This window comes from Rhodamnia argentea, chromosome 6 (genome assembly GCF_020921035.1).
Source record: "Rhodamnia argentea isolate NSW1041297 chromosome 6, ASM2092103v1, whole genome shotgun sequence".
Lineage (NCBI taxonomy): Eukaryota > Viridiplantae > Streptophyta > Magnoliopsida > Myrtales > Myrtaceae > Rhodamnia > Rhodamnia argentea.
Genome location: NC_063155.1, coordinates 18473953 through 18494256, shown reverse-complemented (window position 1 = coordinate 18494256; position 20304 = coordinate 18473953). Strand labels below are relative to the sequence as shown.

The 20304-nt window shown below is 40.6% G+C and overlaps 1 protein-coding gene and 1 pseudogene across 1 annotated transcript in view; both read left to right on the top strand.

The window, feature by feature from the left end:
• The window catches only part of LOC115751677 (protein BONZAI 3-like), a 1030407-nt gene that overhangs the window by 896112 nt on the left and 113991 nt on the right, over positions 1-20304 (top strand). The window lies entirely within an intron of this gene.
• On the top strand, positions 539-9657 carry LOC115733496 (annotated as a pseudogene).

The window sequence follows — 20304 nt, the reverse complement described above, 5'->3', positions numbered from 1 at the left end:
CAACCAAAAATCTCAAACTGCTATACTTGTGACAAATTTATCTCAAACTATTTTTTTGACCACCAAAAATCCTAAATTGATACAACTGTGACAAATTTACCCCGAATTGATTTTTTTACCACAAAAAATCTCAAATCGATACACATATGACAAATTTACAATCTGTTAGTTTATATTAAATTGAGTTAATATCACAAAAAATCCCAAATTGATGATTAATTGATTTTCAAAGGTAGGAGGATATTTTAGTCAATTGACAATAAACCTAGAAGGTGAGGAGGAGATGAGAGAGAAAAAAAGTAGGGTGAATTAGTGATTGACCTCATTTCCAACCATAGAAGGTTATTTTGGTCTATTGATAACAAAATATTGCTACCAAGCCAAAGAGGGTAAGAAATGGCCCCACATTGTTCATTTATTTAAAAAAAAAGCAACGGTATTAATATTTTTACTTAGTGCAATATTGTCATTTAATTTAGAATTTCTCACATTTAGACGTAACCATTCTAATGAAATCTCATTTTAATTTATGGGCGACATGGCATCTGCTAAGCTCAAAAAAGCACCAGCCATCAAAACAAGAGGTGAATGGTACTAACATCAAAACAATTACCAACTATGTAAGAAGTATACGACATCTTATTATTGCTTTCTTGCGAAATCATAAAATCGAAAAGAAATGCTTTAAGCTTTGAAATATTGAGAAAAAGATGTAAATGATTCAGACCGAAATATTCAAAAGAATCGACAATTGTTGATATTCCTCAAGGCTCTATTTATTCCCATGGCTCTTGCTTCCGTGCACTCAAGGCTCTCTCTCTCTCTCTCTCTCTCTCTCTCTCTCTCTCTCTCTCTCTCTCTCTCTCTGTTTAACTGGTCTAACTGATTAGTTATGTTCTCTTTTCAGTTTCCTCCTCACCCATTTGTTCAAGCGAATAATAAAAGGAAGCAACAAGAATAAGAACGAAAGAAGTGGGAAAAAGGAAATTCTAGAAATTAAAGGAGAAATTATGGCCGAGGCCTGCCGCAGAGAGCCTAATTTCGAAACTCGTCGAGTACCTGATTGCTCCCATCGGACGCCAATTTGGGTACGTGCCGTGCTACAAAAGCTACGTCCAAGATCTCCAAAATGGAGTCCAGCAGCTGAAGGCTGCGAGGGAAAGGCTGCATAGCTCTGTCGAGGAAGCCGTGTATGATGGAAAACTTATACACACACATGTTGAGAATTGGCCGAAGAGTGTGAAGGAGGAGACTGAGAAGGCAGATAACCTCTTGAAACGTGGCGCAAGAGCAAATAATGCTTGCTTCCGTGGGTGGCTTCCTAACCCCGTGGTGCGCCATCCAATTGGCAGGAAGGCGAAGAAGATGACTCCAGTCATTCAGGGACTCAACGACGAAAGCACAAAACCCATCTTCCAAAAGGTCTACCATGAGGACACTCCGATTGGAATTGTCACTTCTACCACGTCCGCTATAAGACCTGTTGACAAGAAAGAAGATGTCCTGGATTCCAGGGCCTCAATCACAGAGGATGTAATAAAGGCCATGGCTGATGACAAGGTCCATGTGATTGGGGTGTATGGACCAGGTGGGGTTGGCAAGTCCAAGCTTTTGGAGGATGTGGAAAGGCGAGTAAAGCAAGAGAAGCTATTCGATGTGATTGCTGTGGCAAATGTATCACGCAATCCGGATCTAAAATGAATCCAGGGAGAAATCGCTTATGCACTGGGTCTGAAGCTAACGAACGATGAACCTGCTCGTGGGAGAGCAGATCGTTTGTGCAAGAGATTAGAGAGTGATCCTAAAAAGAAGATTCTCATAATTTTAGATAACTTGTGGAAGAAGCTAGAGTTGAAGGAAGTTGGAATACCTTGCAGTGATGATAATAAAGTGAGAGGCTGCAAGTTATTGCTAACGTCTAGATACCGAGATGTTTTGCGCACTGACATGAGCACTGACCGAGAAATCCGACTCAATGAGTTGGAGCATGGAGAAACCCGAGGATTGTTTGAAAGGATAGTGGAGGACAGAGTTAACGATCCTGATTTTAAACCCTTGGTGGATGGAGTGGTCCAGAATTGTGGTGGCTTGCCTCTTTTGATTCTATCCGTTGAGGTTGAAGCGAGGAGATATGGCTGAATGGAGGAATGCTTCGACCAATATAAAGTTGTTGGATGCAAAATCAATAGTAGAACTAAATTACAATGACTTAGAAGATGACAGGATCAGATCATTGTTCTTGGTTTCTGCTATAGACTCTGGGAAAATAGTCATGAGGTGTTCCCTTGGGTACTGCATTGGTTTGGGTTTATATAAAAAATTCAAGACCATCGAAGACGCCAGAGATATGTTGATTATGGATCTACATAGCTTGCAGGACTCTTCTTTGTTATTAGATAGTGATGACATGGAAGAGATCCATATGCACGACATATTTGTTGATGCGGCCAACTCCATTGCTTCCACTCAATGGAAGGCCTTGGTCGGGAGGGAGGATTTTGGGTTTAAAGAATGGTCAAAGGATGAGCTTAGGAAATGCACCGCCATATCCTTCCCTTGGGTCAACATTGATGAGCTTCCTGAAAAATTGGATTGCCCAAACTTGAGGATGCTTCTGTTATGCGAAAGCAACCCGTCTCTCAAGATTCCCGAGTCATTTTTTGAATCTATGGAGAAGCTCCAAGTCTTGGACATGACTGGCTTATCTTTCACCTCTCTACCTTCATCGATTGAGTTCCTTAAAAACCTCAAGTCCCTATATCTTGATTACTGCCATCTGGAGGACGTGACTATTCTTGGAAAGCTGAAAGGATTGCAGTTCCTTAGTTTCCACGGATCTGCAATCGATCGACTGCCCAAAGAAATAGGTGGACTAACAGAATTGAGATTTTTGGACAGGGTGCAAAGGGCTCAAAATTATCGAACCTGGAGTTCTTGCAAGCTTGGTTAATTTAGAAGAGCTTTATATGGAGGATAGTTTTGATCAGTGGGAGGCCGAAGATAAAGCACCGCAAAACAACGCCAACCTGGCTGAGTTGAAGAAGATGAAAAAATTAAGCACTTTGTACATTTCCATTCCTCATTCTGCCTATATCCCTAGAGACCTGCCATTTGAGAAGTTGAACAAGCATAAAATCCAAATTGGGGACGTTTGGGATTGGTTAGGTGAATACAAAGAATCCAAAAATTTAAAGCTCAAGTTGGAAACGAGCAATCTTCTTCTTGAAGCGTGTATGTCTAAATGTTTGCGAGGAACACAAGATCTCCACTTGGATGGATTGCAAGATGGCATTGATAGCAGTCATGATTTGTGCGTTGAAGGATTTCAGGATTTGAAGCATCTTCATGTACAAAATAGCCCTTCATTTCAGTATGTTATCTGCTCCACAGAAAATGTCCAGTGCACTGCCTTCACTAGATTGGAATCTCTCTTTCTTGAGAATCTGGACAACTTGGAGAAGATATGTCGCGGCTGTCTAGCCCAAGAATCCTTCAACAAACTCAATATTGTGAAAGTAGATAAATGTGGTGAAATCAAACGGTTGTTTCCTTTGTCTATGAAGAGAATAATGTCATAGCTTGAAGAGATTGAAATAAGCAGATGCCACTTGATGCAGCAAATTGTCGCAGACGCCGAGGCAAATGAAGACGGAGACGAAATAGATGATCATACCAAAGTGAAGTCGTGCAATTTGCGTAGGCTGACCTTACAAAATTTGCCAAAAATGACGAGCTTCTGTAAAACTCAGGACCATTCGGTTGACTTCTTTGATGGGCAGCAGGTATATAATTTGTTTTTTAGATTTTGTGCATGGACATGTGAGAGTATAACAGGACGTAGAAAAATTGGATTAATGTATACACACATATATATATGTATATATATATCATTATTGAGATTTTGTTTTAAAAAACAACTAAGGAAAAGAACATTCTAATTCTGCAAGATGGAATTGCTATGTGAAATTTGATTACATAAAAGCATTCATATATTAGTTAATTACATCTCTTATTTGTGTTATGTTATCAACATAGTTAAAGAAGCATCGTATGATGTATAGATTTTATCAAACAATCTAGAAGTTTATCATCGCTTAATGGTAAAGCCGAATATTTATACACAAACTTCTATGGATATATTCGTAAGTTGAAGGAAGTATATACGACCTAAATAATTTTTATGCCCTTTATTTACTAATGAATGGACACATGTAGAATTCTATTATATCCAATTGATTAAAGTGAAATAAAGAATTAACAAAAAACCATTCTAATTGTAAGTATATTGCATTAGAGTAGTCGAGGCGATTAAGTTGCTTTTTTCGTCCCTCAACGATTGTAAAGAGTTGTGGTAGGTGAATGGACCTTTGTGGAATTGTGGTTCGATACAAAGTTCCGCTATACTCTTATTTGTAAAATGACATAACTATTATGTGACTACAAATGAAAAATAAAATATAGTATTCGATAGCCAAATTGTTTTCGTAACCTTGGTACATTAATGTGATGTTAGTGGGATAATTCTTTTTTTCTTCTTTGGAATTCATGTAAGCTGCTGGACATTTTGTGGTGATCGTATCTACCAAAATCCTTTTTCTATCCCCTTTTCTAATACTACTAGAGGAATATATGCGCATTGCACATGCTTAAATTACGTTTTTGCAATAAAATATTGCTTGAAGGTAGAGGGGGCCATTTGGACCCGTGGGCCCGGAACCGGCCCGTTGACCGGGCCCATGGTTCCGGAAATGTGGGAACCGGCCCGGAACCGGCGGTTCCGGGCCGGTTCCGAACCGCCCAAAACAAAAAAAAAAAAAAAATAAAAAAAAGTGGGCCCGGGGGCGAGAGCCGTTGGGCTCTCGCCCCCGGGCCCCCCTCCCCCCCTTCCTTTGGCTTTGGGCCGTTGCTTTACATTTTAAAAAAAAATTAAAAATGATTCTTGCCTATAAATACATATGTTTCCCCTTTCATTTTTGTCACAAATTCTCTGAACAATCTCTCGAATTCTCTCCGAAATCCTCTCAAATCACTCAAATTCTCCCAATTCTCTCAATCCCGACTCAATTCTCTCAATCGGATTTCCGATCAATTCTCTCAAAAATGGCAAGTGGAAGCAGAAATGCTGACAAGGGCAAGATGGCTATGGGAGATTCCGAGTATCCCATTCATGAATACGATCCTCGTGAGTATGCAAGTTGGGAAGACGACGACGATAATATCAACTATGTCCCGATTCCGAACGTCGAGCACATCCCAATACAAGAAAGTCTTCATCCTCCCACTGGTGTCGAAGAAACGTCAACGGCAAATGAGCCGGAACGGAAGGGCCGAGATAATACATCGGACTTGTGGTTACACTTCGACAAGGTACGTGATGAAGTCGAAGGTAAGTATAATGTAAAATGTAAATATTGTTCGCAAACATATAAATTCACGAAAGGAGACGGCTACGGAACATTCCGTCGGCATTTGACGAAAAAACATCCAACGCAAGCGGGGATCGACAATACGCAACAACAAATTTCCGGGTACGCCACTTCTAAGCCTCATCCTTTATTTCGTTTCACTGAAGCACTTTATAAACAAACATTAGGTGAATATGTTGCCCTTGATCATGCTCCGTTTAATACTGGTGAAAATTTTAATATGAAATATTTGATAAATACTACGTTGGCTCCGCATAGCGCCAACTATTCCAAAAAATACTCTTAAACGCGAAGTTTTTCATCTTTATAAAAAAGGAAAAAAATCTTTAGGAAAATTTTTTGCGGAATTCAATGGACGTGTGCATATAGGTAGCGATATTTGGAGTGATCCTTGGCAAATTCATTGTTATATGGGTGTCACGTGTCATTGGATAGATGACAATTGGATGATTCAAAAAAGACTTATTGCATTCCGAGTTTTTGATGAAAGCCATTCGGCTCATAATATTTATAGAATAATTAGGCAAGTTTTAGAAGAATATAATTTAATAAATAAAGTATTTTCAATTGGTTTTGATAATGCCGCCGCAAATACCGCTTCTATTCCCGAATTAGAAAATATTTGCAAACCCACTTTTGGCGGACAATTTTTTCACATTAGATGTGCTTGTCATGTTTTAAATTTATGTGTACAAAATGGTTTACGAACTCTTGACACTTCTCTCGCCCCAATAAAAAGTGCAATTAAATTTTTATGGAGTCGTCCCCAATGTATGAAATCATGGGGAAAATTTTGTAAACAAAATGGGAGAAGGCCAAGAAGATTTCCAAAAGATATTCCGACTCGTTGGAATTCTACGTACAAGTTGCTTCGGCAAACTTTTGAATATAAAGATTTATTATGTATGTTTATTTCACAAAATATTCCCGAAATTACTTTACTTCCTCAACATTGGGACGTTTGCAAGAAAATTTTAGATATTTTGAAAATTTTTAATGATGCTACTAAGACTTTATCTGGTATTTATTATCCTACAACGCATTTATTTTTAATAGAGTGTGTTAATATTAGTAGTGTTTTTAGTGAATATGAAAAAGATACCGAATTAGGTCAAACTATTTTAGTAATGCGAGAAAAATGGTTGCATTATTATTTGCAAATTCCTCTTGTCTATTTAGTTTGTATTGTTTTTTATCCACGTATTAAATTAGACGGTTTACAAGATTATTTGAATGTGTATTATCATGATTGTTTACATTTGGAAGATTCAATAGATATTTCAAATATATTAGGACATGTTAAAGAATCTATAGTAGCATTATATGGAAAATTTTGTAGTAGATATGGTTTAAGTGATTACGGATCTTTACAATCTACTACCTCACGTAGCGAAGGTGGTAGTTCACTTAGTAGATGGTATAATATGCTTAAGAGTAGGCAAAAAAAAAAAAAAGGGGCAACAGGTAATATTTCTGAATTAGAAAAATATTTAACCACTCAATTTGAGTTTCGTGATGCGGAACATAGTACAGATTTCGAAATCCTGAAGTGGTGGAAGAGTCACCAAATCGAGTATCCAGTTCTCGCCCTCATCGCTCGTCAAATATTAGCAACCCCTTCTTCAACGGTTGCAGTTGAACAAGCATTTAGTTCCGGAGGATTAATTTTGGACTCTCGCCGTTCAAGATTAAGCCCGAACTCTGTGGAAGCTCAAGCTTGTGTCGGCGATTGGACGAAGGCGAAATATCGACACCAAGAGTTAGATCGTGAACACGAATTTTTTAGCGATGATGTTGGAGATACCACCGCCACGGGTACCACAACGGGTAGCGACGATTGACGATGAGGTAAGTTGGGGTTCTCAAAGGTAAAAAGAACTACATGGGCTTTGATTCTTCTATCCCCAAGAAGATATGTAGGCCGCTTAATGATAATTCATTAAGTTCAAGCCCATTCCTTCTTTTTTTTTTCCCATATTTTATTACAATGTACAATTTAATTGTATTTTATAATTTATAATTTATTATATTTATTATATTATTTATTATTTTAAAAATTATTATTAAAAATGAATCGGAATGAACCGGCGGTTCTGAACCGGAACCGCCGGTTCAGAAGCGGAACCGGAACCGGCCCGGAACCGCCGGTTCCGGTTCGGAACCGGAACCGCCATTTTTCACGGCCGGTTCCGGTTCCACCTTTTCGTGGAACCGGAACCGCCGGTTCCTGAACCGGAACCGGCGGTTCCACCGAACCGGCCGTGACTACTTGAAGGTATTCATTAGGAACATATTTAACATTCATTTGCGCACAATCACTTTAATTTAACAACTGTTTAACTATTCTATCAGTATAAAATAAAAAAAAATGGAAAAACTTTTTTCAATTTTTTTTTAATTATGTTGATCATGTGAGCCAAACCGCGAAAGCATGATGCTCAACTAAAATCATTTCCTGAACTAAACAATTCATTTTCTTGGCTACAAATATAAAAATTGCCATATAAGTTAGCTCTTTGATAAGGAAACGCATCTTCGGTCCTTATATAGGTAGAGTGATGAAATTGACTTTGATGCTCATAATGTGCTATTGGGGTCACTTCATTGGTGCTTATGGGCCGGCCAACCACACATCTTACTGTGATGAACCATTGTAATTAGCTAAGTATGTGGGCATGGGCAGGCCGTGCCATAGTGCTATGCATGGGAACAACAAAGTGTTCTGACTATTTTAGCATTTCTGTCATGATTTATAGTAACTTTTCACTTCCAATCTTTCGATAAGAGATGTATTTATTTATATACTTTGGGTAAAATGTCAGGCTCAAATTACACTTGCAAATTAATTAAAAGTATAGTTTTATTTGCTTGTCAATTTAGTTCACGACTATTTGGTAGAAAATAATTCTTTTGAGTAATTATATAAAATCATAGTCTATGAATGAAAAATCAATTGAGCCTGTGCAACGAATTTAGAAAACTTAGGTGGAAAGCACAAAATGTAATGGTAAAGCATAATTCAGGGACTAAGAATTCCGTCTTATTATTACTATTCAATGGAGTCCAAGCACATATAGCTAAACGACAAGTAAGTGTAAAGTTGATATATTCTATAGAGGGATAAGATTAAATTCATAAATCACTACTCCTCTTTTTCTTCGATTGTCTTTAAGTCTATGGTATGAGATAATTCCCTTCACTATTATTTGACATGCCACTTGTTTTTCTAGTTGCAAGCATTATTATGAGATAGTGTGGTTTTGTTCATCCTTTGCAGATAATAAAGCTACAAAATTTGGAAGCTATAACCATTGAAGGATGTCGATTGATATGAGGAATATTTGACCTAGAAGGATTGACAACCAATGGGGAAGTCGGGATTCTACCACGATTGAGAGAATTAACTTTGAGTGACTTACCAAGTTTGGGTCACATATCGAACAAAAATCCACGAAGAACATTGTGTTTCCAAAACTTAAGGACACCGAAGGTGGAAAACTGTGAGAACCTAAAGTTTCTTTTTTCTTCTTCAATGGCTAAAGCACTCGGGCAAATAAAAGAAATAGAAATAGCGAGGTGTAAACCGACGGAGGAAATTATTGATGTGCAAGAAGAAGAATTGGAGGAAGCTACAAACACCAATATTTTAGAGTTTCCTTTGTTAACCTCCTTGTCTCTTAAGGAATTGCCAAATCTCAGGACATTCTCTTATAGAAAGTACTGTATTCGGTGTCCATCCTTAAGAAGACTGAAGATATCTGGATGCTCCAAAATGATGACATTTTCTTCATTCGAAGAAAAGCAACAATGGATGACAGCAGATTCGGGTTCACAACAAGCGTTTGGTCATATCAACTCTAGTTTGTCCTTGCCTATCTTCTTCAACGAAAAGGTATGTAAGCATCTACAGTATGTTTCTGTTAACCATTCTTCTAGTTCTAGTTACTAAAACATTTCAATGGAAACTGGATCATTATTATGTACCAAAAGTTTAGCAGAATTTTTTTTTTTTCGGTAAACCAAAAGTTTAGCAGTTTGCGATGAGAAATCTAAGTTCTTGTTCAATCCCAAAGATGCCCCCGAGTTTTCGGCGTGATAAAATTTTGTACCAATGCTTTTATGCAGGTTCATTTTCCAAGCTTGGAGGAATTGGAGCTTTCGTCCATGTGCGAATTAAAGAGGATATGGCCCAATCAACTTCACGGACAGTCCTTCCGCATACTTGCATCCCCGAATAAAATTGAGGTGGTCGGGTGTCCCTCCTTGGAAGCATTATTTGAACCTGTAAGTCTTAGCTCCGAGAAAAGGCAAAAGCCATTGGTCCTCTCTGCATTAAAAAAAGTGAAGTTGTTGAATCTACCAAGGCCGAGAGACATTTTGAAGAGTGACTGCAAAGTAACCTTGGCGTTTCCTTGTCCGATGGAAGTAAACGTGAGGAATTGTCATAGTTTGCCATATCTCTTCTCAAGTGCCACGGCCATAACTCTTGATAAACTTGCGGTGCTTGATGTTTCCTGTTGCAATAACCTGCGGGGCATAATTGCGATGGAAGAAGGAAAAGGGAATACCATAGAGACTTTGAAGTTCCATCATTTAAGCACACTCAAGCCTGGTGACCTTGAGAAGTTGATTAGCTTCCGCTCAGCGAGTTGTGCTAGTGATGGGTTACATCCTCTATTTTATGAGAAGGTGTCATATCCCGATTTATCTCATCTGTAATTTGTACTCTGTTTTTATGCTTTGGCCCTAAACAAAATTGGGTATGTGTCTTTATCTCTATACATTTGTAGCTTGCATTGCCAAAGTTAGAAGAGCTACACATTGAGGGAGTTCAACAGGAAGAACTATGGAACGATAAAATCCTTGTGGAGTCTTTTTGCCGTCTAAAGATCCTCGAGGTGAAGCAGTGTCCCAACCTAATCAATGTGATTCCTTCATTCATGTGGAAGAGGCTACTTCATTGTGTGGAGTCCTTGACAGTTGAGTAGTGCTCACGTCTAAGATACCTTATTACAATGTCTATGGCAAAAAGTCCGGGACAACTCCAATATCTTGATCTCGGAGGTTGTGGAGAGATGGAGTATATTGTTGCCAGAGAAGAGGAGAAACCCGAAGAAGCAGCCGACAGAATTGTAATTTCTCAACTTGTCACTTTGTATCTTCACGACATGCCAAAGCTCAGAAGTTTCTGCCAAAGGAAGCATATTTCAAAGTGGCCCTCCTTAAAAGAGTTTACTATTGAAGATTGTAAAGCTGTGGAGGTAATTCTTGGAGATGCCAGTTGTAGAAAACTAGAAGACAATGTCTCTACGCAGCAACCGCTTTTACTCATCGAAAAGGTTTGCACTTGTACCTGTTTAATGACATATCTAGTTTATTACCCTAGATGGTTTGAGTTAGACATTGTAAGGTCTGTGGGGTCACTTATGCTGACTTATCATTTTCTTTTACAATTTTTGACCTTAAATAAGAAGCATCTAAAACGCCACTTCTTTAATATAAACATATTGACATGTATATCAAAAGTTTCTCATAAGTTTCAAAAACTTACTATAATTTACCAGTCCTTTTCAAATCTTAATTAGACTAATGTGACGTTTCTTAATATTGTAGCTAAAGTACGGATATTAAGGAGAGGCTCAGCTTTAATTAGTAACTTTTAAGTAATCTAGAGTCTAGACAATTCTAAATATGTCGAATCAAATTTAAATCTTATTTGAGGGTAATGATACTGTGAGTCCTAAAACTTGTGTTAGCAACTGATGATATAGAACGAAAGTGCATAGCAGGTTTCAAAATTGAAGGGAAATCGTGTGCGTGTGTATATATAGAGAGAGGGGGGGGGGTGCACGGAAATACCAATTTAGGCAAGAAAGACGAAACACTGAATAGTAAACTCATTAGTCAATGAATTTATCCTCATAACCGAGGAAAATTAGTATCTTGACCTACATTTATAGGTAAATTAAAACAAGAGTTCAAACTAAGTAAGCATATCTAGAAAAAGAGAAATTAATCAAGATAAGTATCTTAAATTCTTAATAGTATATGATAAATAAACTAAATAAAGAAAGAAATCAGCAAGGTGGTTAGGGAATCATGTCATACATCAATCTCCACGCCGAATAATCTCACAGTCCACAAAAGGGAGATTTGGATATGCACCTAGGAAGAATAAGGCTATACTCACGAATTTTCCACCTCTGTGAATAATCAATAGGAGAAATTACATTCCCGAATTCGTTGAATTTCAGAAGGTTTTTCAATAAATTCATCCAGATTAGTCGGTAGAATTTTACTTCGCTCATTTCACTATTCTCATATGCAGAGTCCTTATCGAACTCTTCAAGACATTGAGTGTACTTAACCACGACGTTTTGCTCTTTAGCGAACTGAGTTTGGTCCGTCTTCATGTCTTTCTTACAGTTGGAAAGTTGAAACTTCTTACGCTGGTGAACCCGTGTAACCCGGGGCGACTCCCGGATGGTGGCTCCTTCATTGCTGAAATCCTCAAACAGATTGAAATTCTGTTCGTTTGTGATTGCCCTAGATTATCAATCATATTTCCATCGCCCACTTCATTCCAAAGACCGACGCAATTAGAAGTAAAAGGCTACACTGGTTTAGTTCATATGGCGACTTGCTCGGCAATGGCAAGTCCGACGCAACTTACTCTGCTAATCCTAAGAGATTGTGGTGCAATGGAAGGCGTGGTAACCGACGATGGAAATGGAGTAGAGGAGATCACCTTTCCCAGGCTGCACCCGTTGACACTCGAAGGTTTACCAAGCCTTGAGAGCTTCTCCCCCACGAAGTGCGCCTTCGAGTTCCCATCACTGGTGATTATTGTTGTGGAGCAGTGCCCCAAGATGAATATATTCTGCAATGGTGCCTTGAGGACACCGCAACTACATGAAGTCCGTCTCTCCCTCCAAGATTATGAAGGGCGTTGGGAGGGCGACCTCAATACCACCATCCAAACATTGTCGACATGAATTGATCCAAACCAAATTCAGTAAGTCCGAGTAAATCTGTGTGCCTAATCATGTTTGCTCGAGCCCGGTGTCAAAAAGAAGAAGACCTCATTCTTGGAGTTCTATATCGGCTCATATGAAACTGGTCTTTTCTAAAAAGATGTTCCACCGACTTTTAAAGGAAGGGTAACATGATTCCACTTGTAGGGGCTTTTAGGCACTTACCCATCAATGCATTCTAGCTGTTTGATGAATTGCTTCGCATAACCTCTGTCCATGTAGGTTCGAAGATTGTGAGGCTTTGTCATATGGGGCTTGGTGCTTGCCCTGTTCTCCGGTTAATCTTCGGGAGTGTTGTTGTAATATATAACGCGGGCGGAAACTAACCCAGATCTTGCAAATAAATCAATGCGAAAAGCCACGAGAAATAACGAGGAACGATAAATGACACCAGGGATTACGTGGTTCGGTCCGAATATCGGTACCTACATCCACGGGAGAACCAGCAAGAACAATCCACTATAATCGGAGAATCGGAATTACAATCGCTCAATACGCTCGTGTTTCCCGCACCTAGATTATACCCAAACCCAAAGTGTTCACAAATAAACAACTTAATTGGATATAACAAAATAAAACTCACGAAGCACAAATCCGTCCGCGTGTTCAAGCCCAAGCAACAGCTCGCGCACGGCCAAGAAACAAGAACGTCTCTTGCTATCTTTCTCGCGCGGCTTTTCTCTACTTGTTCTTCTCTTCTTTGTGCGGCTCACTCTTATTAGCCCTCTTCTTTTGGCTGCTCATTTAATATATACAAGGAAAGCTTGCACCTTTCATTTACTCTCCGATGAAGGCTCTTGCACCTTTCATTTACTCTCCGATGAAGGCTCTTGCACCTCTCATTTACTCTCTTTTGTTTTGTGGTGCCAATAACAATTTTAAACTCGAGACATATTTAACAATTCTCCACCTTGGCTCGATGTTTGAAACCAAGTTAATAATGCTCATCATCCATGCTGCTCTCCCAACGCCCCCACGGGCGCTCACTCTCTACAGACGCCAATAGTGCTCAAGCAAAGCTTGAGCTTCGCCAAAGGAACAGGCTTAGTCATCATGTCCGCAGGGTTCTCTGCTGTAGCAATCTTTTTCACAACAACCTTACCCTTCGCTAAGAAATCTCGGATGAAGTGGTACCTGATATTGATATGCTTCGTTCGCTCGTGATAAACCGGATTATATGCCGGATAAATCGCACCTTGGTTATCACAATGTATGTCAACATTTTCCTGTTCTAACCCAAAGTCCATGAGCAAACCTTGTAACCATATCGCCTCTTTCGCTACAAAGGTTAGTGCCATGTACTCCGCCTTAGTCGACGACAAGGCTACGTGGTCCCGTAAGGACGCCTTCCAACTAACCGCACCACCTGCAAGCGTAAACACGTACCCGGCTAAAGACCCGCACTCATCCAAGTCACCCGCATGATCAGAATCCACAAAACCAGTGGTCTCACCGCCATTACTGTCCCTCCGGTATACTATACCAACGTCCGATGTCCCCTTCAAATATCCGAGGATCCATTTCACAGCTTCCCAATGAGTTTTACCTGGACGCTTCATATAACGACTAACCACACCGACAGCTTGTGAAATATCGGGCCTAGTGCATACCATAGCATACATAATACTACCCACGGCACTAGAATAAGGAACACGAGACATATGTTCCTCTTCCTCCTCGGTTTGCGGCGATAACTTAACTGAAAGTTTAAAGTGCTTCGCTAATGATGTATTCACGAGACTTACTGATCGCATATTAAAATGTGCAACAATTTTCTCAATATATTTCTTTTGAGACAAACGTAATAATCCTGCAGATCTGTCACGCAAAATCTCCATACCCAATATTTTTTTCGCAGCACCTAAATCTTTCATCTCAAACTCAGCACTCAACCGCCTCTTCAACACATCAATATCGGACATATTTTTCGCTGCTATCAACATATCATCAACATATAATAGCAGATATATCAAAGACCCGTCCACCAATCTCCTAAAATAAACACAGCTATCCATCCGACTCTTCGAATAGTCCCGACTAGCCATGAAAGCGTCAAACCGCTTATACCACTGTCTAGGAGATTGTTTCAGCCCATATTAAGATTTCTTTAATAAGCAAACATGATCTTCCTTACCCGGAATAGCAAATCCCTCCGGCTGCCTCATGTAAATCTGCTCCTCCAACTCACCGTGAAGAAACGCCGTTTTCACATCAAGCCGCTCCAACTCGAGATCCCGTGCAGCAACTAAGGCAAGTAAAACACGAATAGAAGTATGCCTTACCACGGGAGAAAACACCTCACCGTAGTCAATGCCTTCCCGCTGGGTATACCCCTTCGCAACAAGTCTCGCCTTATATCTCGCTGCCTCGACACTAGGAATGCCCTCTTTCCGTTTGTAGACCCATTTACTTCCGACAATCTTCTGGCTCTTGGGTACTTTAACTAACTCCCATGTCTGATTTCGATGGAGTGATTCCATCTCTTCGCTCATAGCCCCTAGCCACTGCGACGACTCAGAACTAGCCATCGCGTCAGAGTAAGACGAAGGCTCATCTGTCTCCACCTCATCACCTACGGTCAAAGCATAAGCAAAATCTGTATAAGCATAACATACCGGTGGTTTAATTTGCCTTCTCTGTCTGTCTGCGGCTATACTATGCTGCGGCTGTATTGGTTGTTCACTATCACCGACTTCAGGAACTGCGGCTACTTCTGCAGCCCGAACATCTGTTACCTCCGAGGTCTCCGGAGTCTCCACCTGAAGCTCCACCTCACTACTCACACCATGATCTGTCCGCTCTGCTGGTTGTGTCTCAGAACTCCTCTGTCGAAGCATTGCAATCTCGTCGAAGATCACATCTCTGCTGATTAGAAAACCGGGTGATCCGGGATCGGTGCACCACAGCCGGTAGCCTTTCACCCCATGTGCATAACCCAGAAATATGCACTTCTTTGACCTCGGCTCAAGCTTACCATCACTCGCATGAGCATACACAGGACATCCGAATATTCGTAATCCGGAGTAATCAACGGGTTTCCCCGACCATACTTCCTCTGGAGTCTTCCACTCGATAGCAGATGATGGAGATCGATTAATCGGGTAACATGCCATGTTCACCGCTTCGGCCCAAAATTCCTTGCCTATTCCAGCATGCGAAAGCATGCTCCGAGCCCGCTCAAGTAAAGTTCTGTTCTTCCGTTCTGCTACGCCATTCTGCTGTGGTGTCCCAGGCATTGTGCGGTGTCTCACAATCCCTTCTCTCTCGCAGAACTCGGTAAAATCTTTACCACGTAACTCCATGCCGTTATCGGTTCTCGGGCACTTGATCCGTTTATCCGACTGCTTCTCAATCAATGCCTTAAATTTCTTGAACCGATCAAACACATCAGATTTGTGCTTCAGAAAGTATACCCATACTTTCCTGGAATAATCGTCGATAAATGTCAGCATATAACGAGCACCTCCTTTCGAAGGAACAGGAGACGGGCCCCAAACGTCCGAATGAATATATTCTACCGGTTGCTTGGTCGAATGAATACCCGTAGCAAACTTAATCCCGCGCTGCTTCCCAAAGATACGGTGCTCACATAAGTCTAACTTACTTGTCTTCCGACCCTTTAACAACCCTCTATCACTCAGCATCGTCATACCCGCCTCACTCATGTGCCCTAGACGCATATGCCATAAACGAGTTAGATTAGAATCTGACTCACCCGATGAAACCGCAGCAGCTCCTCTCACGGTCTCTCCCAGTAGATGATAGAGAGAACTTACTTTCTTCCCTTTCATCACTGTCATAGCACCTCGAGAGATCTTCAGCACTCCACCTTCAGCGGTGTACTTACACCCGATATCATCGAGTGTCCCCGGAGAAATAAGGTTCTTCTTGAGCTCTGGTACATGCCTCACGTCTGTCAATGTGCGCACTACGCCATCGTGCATCCGAATCCGAACTGTCCCTATCCCCACAACCTTGCGGGCTGCGTTATTCCCCAACGTAACTCTACCACCATCTGCAGTCTGGTAAGTAGTAAACCAGTTCTTATGAGGCGTCATATGATAAGAACACCCCGAATCTAGCACCCATTCATCTCCCGATGAACCCGCGGTCACACACAAAACAGCCTCTGCATCACTAGTGCTCTCTTCAAGAACGTTCGCCACACTGGTTGTGGCTTTCTGCTTATCACCTCTGTTTCTCAACTTAGGACAATCTCTCCCGATGTGCCCTTCCTCGTGACACTCAAAGCACTTCACGCATCCCTTGGACTTTCCGTGACGTGACTTAGATCCGCTTTTACCTCTGCTGCTACTAGACCCTCGTTGTTGCTCTCTACCCCGAATCACTAGTCCTCGCGCTACATCCTGCGCTAGGATGTCATCTCGCAACTTTCTCTCGCCACTCTTTAGAAAATAAGGCGGACTTTACCTCTTCCGAGGTAATCGTAGTACGCCCCTGCAATGATGAATCGGTAAAGTGCTCCCATGACTCTGGTAGGGAAGCTAACAACATCATGCCCCGCTCTTCATCATCAAGTGTCTTACCGACGTTCTTCAAATCCATCATGAGTTTATTAAATTCATCTAGATGGGTTCCGATAGATGTACCTTCAGTATATCCGAACCGGAACATCCTCTTCAACATATATAATCGATTGTTCAAACCCTTCGTTACATAGAGCGCCCGAAGTTTTGCCCACAATGCTGCGGTATCCTTCTCCTCACCAACCTCTATTAACACTTCATCCGATAAATTCAACAGGATTAAACTTCTAGCTTTCCTCATCACCACATCCTTTTCAGCATCTGTCATCGTTTCGGGCAACTCAGCCTTGCCCTTCAATGCTTCTGCTAAACCTTGAGTTGTCAATATCGCCTCCATCTTGAGACTCCATAACCCAAAGTTGTTCCTCCCGTTAAACTTCTCAATTTCAGCTTTCACTCCGGACATAATTGCAATCACAGGATATCCAGATAATAATCAGACAAGCAAAAGCCCCAAATCACAATCTAGAATATCCGAACCTGGTGCTCTGATACCAATTGTTGTAATATATAACGCGTGCGGAAACTAACCCAGATCTTGCAAATAAATCAATGCGAAAAGCCACGAGAAATAACGAGGAACGATAAATGACACCAGGGATTACGTGGTTCGGTCCGAATATCGGTACCTACATCCACGGGAGAACCAGCAAGAACAATCCACTATAATCGGAGAATCGGAATTACAATCGCTCAATACGCTCGTGTTTCCCGCACCTAGATTATACCCAAACCCAAAGTGTTCACAAATAAACAACTTAATTGGATATAACAAAATAAAACTCACGAAGCACAAATCCGTCCGCGTGTTCAAGCCCAAGCAACAGCTCGCGCACGGCCAAGAAACAAGAACGTCCCTTGCTATCTTTCTCGCGCGGCTTTTCTCTACTTGTTCTTCTCTTCTTTGTGCGGCTCACTCTTATTAGCCCTCTTCTTTTGGCTGCTCATTTAATATATACAAGGAAAGCTTGCACCTTTCATTTACTCTCTGATGAAGGCTCTTGCACCTCTCATTTACTCTCTGATGAAGGCTCTTGCACCTCTCATTTACTCTCTTTTGTTTTGTGGTGCCAATAACAATTTTAAACTCGAGACATATTTAACAAGTGTTAGTAGTTAAACAAGTCTTATTGATATTGTTTGTTTCTTTCAAGTGTCATGCTCCCTACGATCAAAGTGGCTGCTGCTTTTATTTGCTAGAAAGTGTCTCCTATAGTAAGATGTTGAAGCAAACTTTTCGCAACCTGTGTATTGATAGTGTTCGAGTGCATGGTGTTGATGCCTCTCGGCATTGCTTCTTTGTGCTGACATGTAGTATTCATAGTGGGCACGTGCTCCATTTCCTTGATGATAGTACTGGTGCAGCATAATGGTTGAGCAAATAATCAATTGAACGTGGGGAAGCTCTATCCTTTATCGAAATGTATAGGGATTTTGTATTGAGTTTTGGCTTTTAGGTGACCCCGTTAAGTGGGTAAGTTTCTGTAATTTTTCTTAAGGCATTAGACGCACTGTCGCCTAGGTCTTTCATGTACTAAGATTGTGCCGGTTGGTAAGCTCACTTGTTTCGTTTGTCCGAACAGCCTCATTTAGCACCAAGAAGTCTTTTTGAAGTTGAAGACTATTTGGATGATGACAATAGCCGGCCACACATTTAAAAAATGGGGGAAGAAGTCCATGAATCCAACTAAGCACGTGCCCTTGAAGTTTCCATAACAATGCTCATTCAAACATACTCTGGCTCGTTTGGTTGTTGGCCGGAATTTGGCAGACAGGGCAAGGGAAGCTTATGTCTGCAGTGCTTCCTATGCTCCAAGAGAGGGACAAAGTAAAAATCAGAGCAGTTGTTCTGTCTCCGATCGACAATGGCATCGATATTAAAGTTTCTCTTGATTCTTGACTTATTTTTCCTCCTTGAGCATGATGTGGTTTATGTGTTACAACTTCTAATAGGAGTATAAGGACATCTTTGACGTTGTTTTGAGAATATGTAGGACTTTAGTGTTGGTTCTTTTGATGGTTACATTACGGATAATAGTGATTGTTTGTTTGACAGCAGCGGAATCATATTTTGATTTGGCTTTATTGAAGCATTTTTTTACCTTCTGTATTCTCAAATGAGCATTGGGATGGCAATCATAGCTTCATATGTCTTTCTCCAAGTTTACATAGTGTCGGCATTGCTCCAGCATTTGAAACATTATGGATGTCCATGCCAGGATAGCTTCGTCCATCTTCTTTTAGGGGACAAATGTTTACAAGGTTAGGTCCGCAGCTGTTCACAATCCGAAATGTGGATTGGCAAGTAATATCCTACTGAAATTATCATAGCTTTAGTTTAGTTGTCTACTCTTCATTTATTTGATCATTCTTTTTGTTCTATTTTTGGAGTTTGACCATCTTGGACAAGAAGAGAAAGGCTCATTAATAAATGAAATCATTTGATCTGCTATTTTTTTAATTCTAGTTCTTGCCAATTTACTTTATTGGAAACCGGAGTCGGCTACCCATTTTGTAACTCATATTTAATTGGTCCCTTCAGCATTGGTGACTCATTTGGCAACAATGTTGGGCAAAATGAGTTAATTACAAAAACAAGACCTAGTAAAATGGATCATGATGGGTTGTTCATATGAGCCATACCTCAACTTATTTTACATTCTAAGACTATAGCAGGTCCGGAGACTATAGCGCAAAATCCGAATCACCAGCTAATCCCGCGGTTACTATTCATTTTTGCCCAAAATATGAATGCTCAAATAACGGGGAAATATACAAAAAAAAAGTCCTCAATTTATTATAATTTTGCCAACTCGGTTCTAAAATTTTTGCATTTGTGCCAATTCGGTTTATATGAAAGGTCGGCGCTGATGTGGCACTGCCGGTGTCACGCCCCGATCCTCAAGCACGCGGCATCCCTGTCATCTCGTCCCTCGGGTTAAAAGGATAGCGTCCCAGGCACGCTATCAACCCATAAGATTAACTACGCATGCGGAAACGTATAATATTCCCGAACAAAAATATAAAATAGGGATAGGCAAGTAGGAAAAACACATTAATTCAAAAACATCATTTAATTTACAATCACGTCATGAGTCAATTGAAATGACACGCTAATTGGTCCCATACTTCGGGACGGGGAAGGATCAACTTAGTACCTACTTCAATAGGGCTACGTCACTCTTGTCCTTAATAGCTTTTCAAGCACTACTAGCTCCATCACTTAGAACCCGAAAATAGTTTAACAACGATGGGGTGAGATATAAATCTCGGTGAGTCAACGCCTAAGCCTGGCTA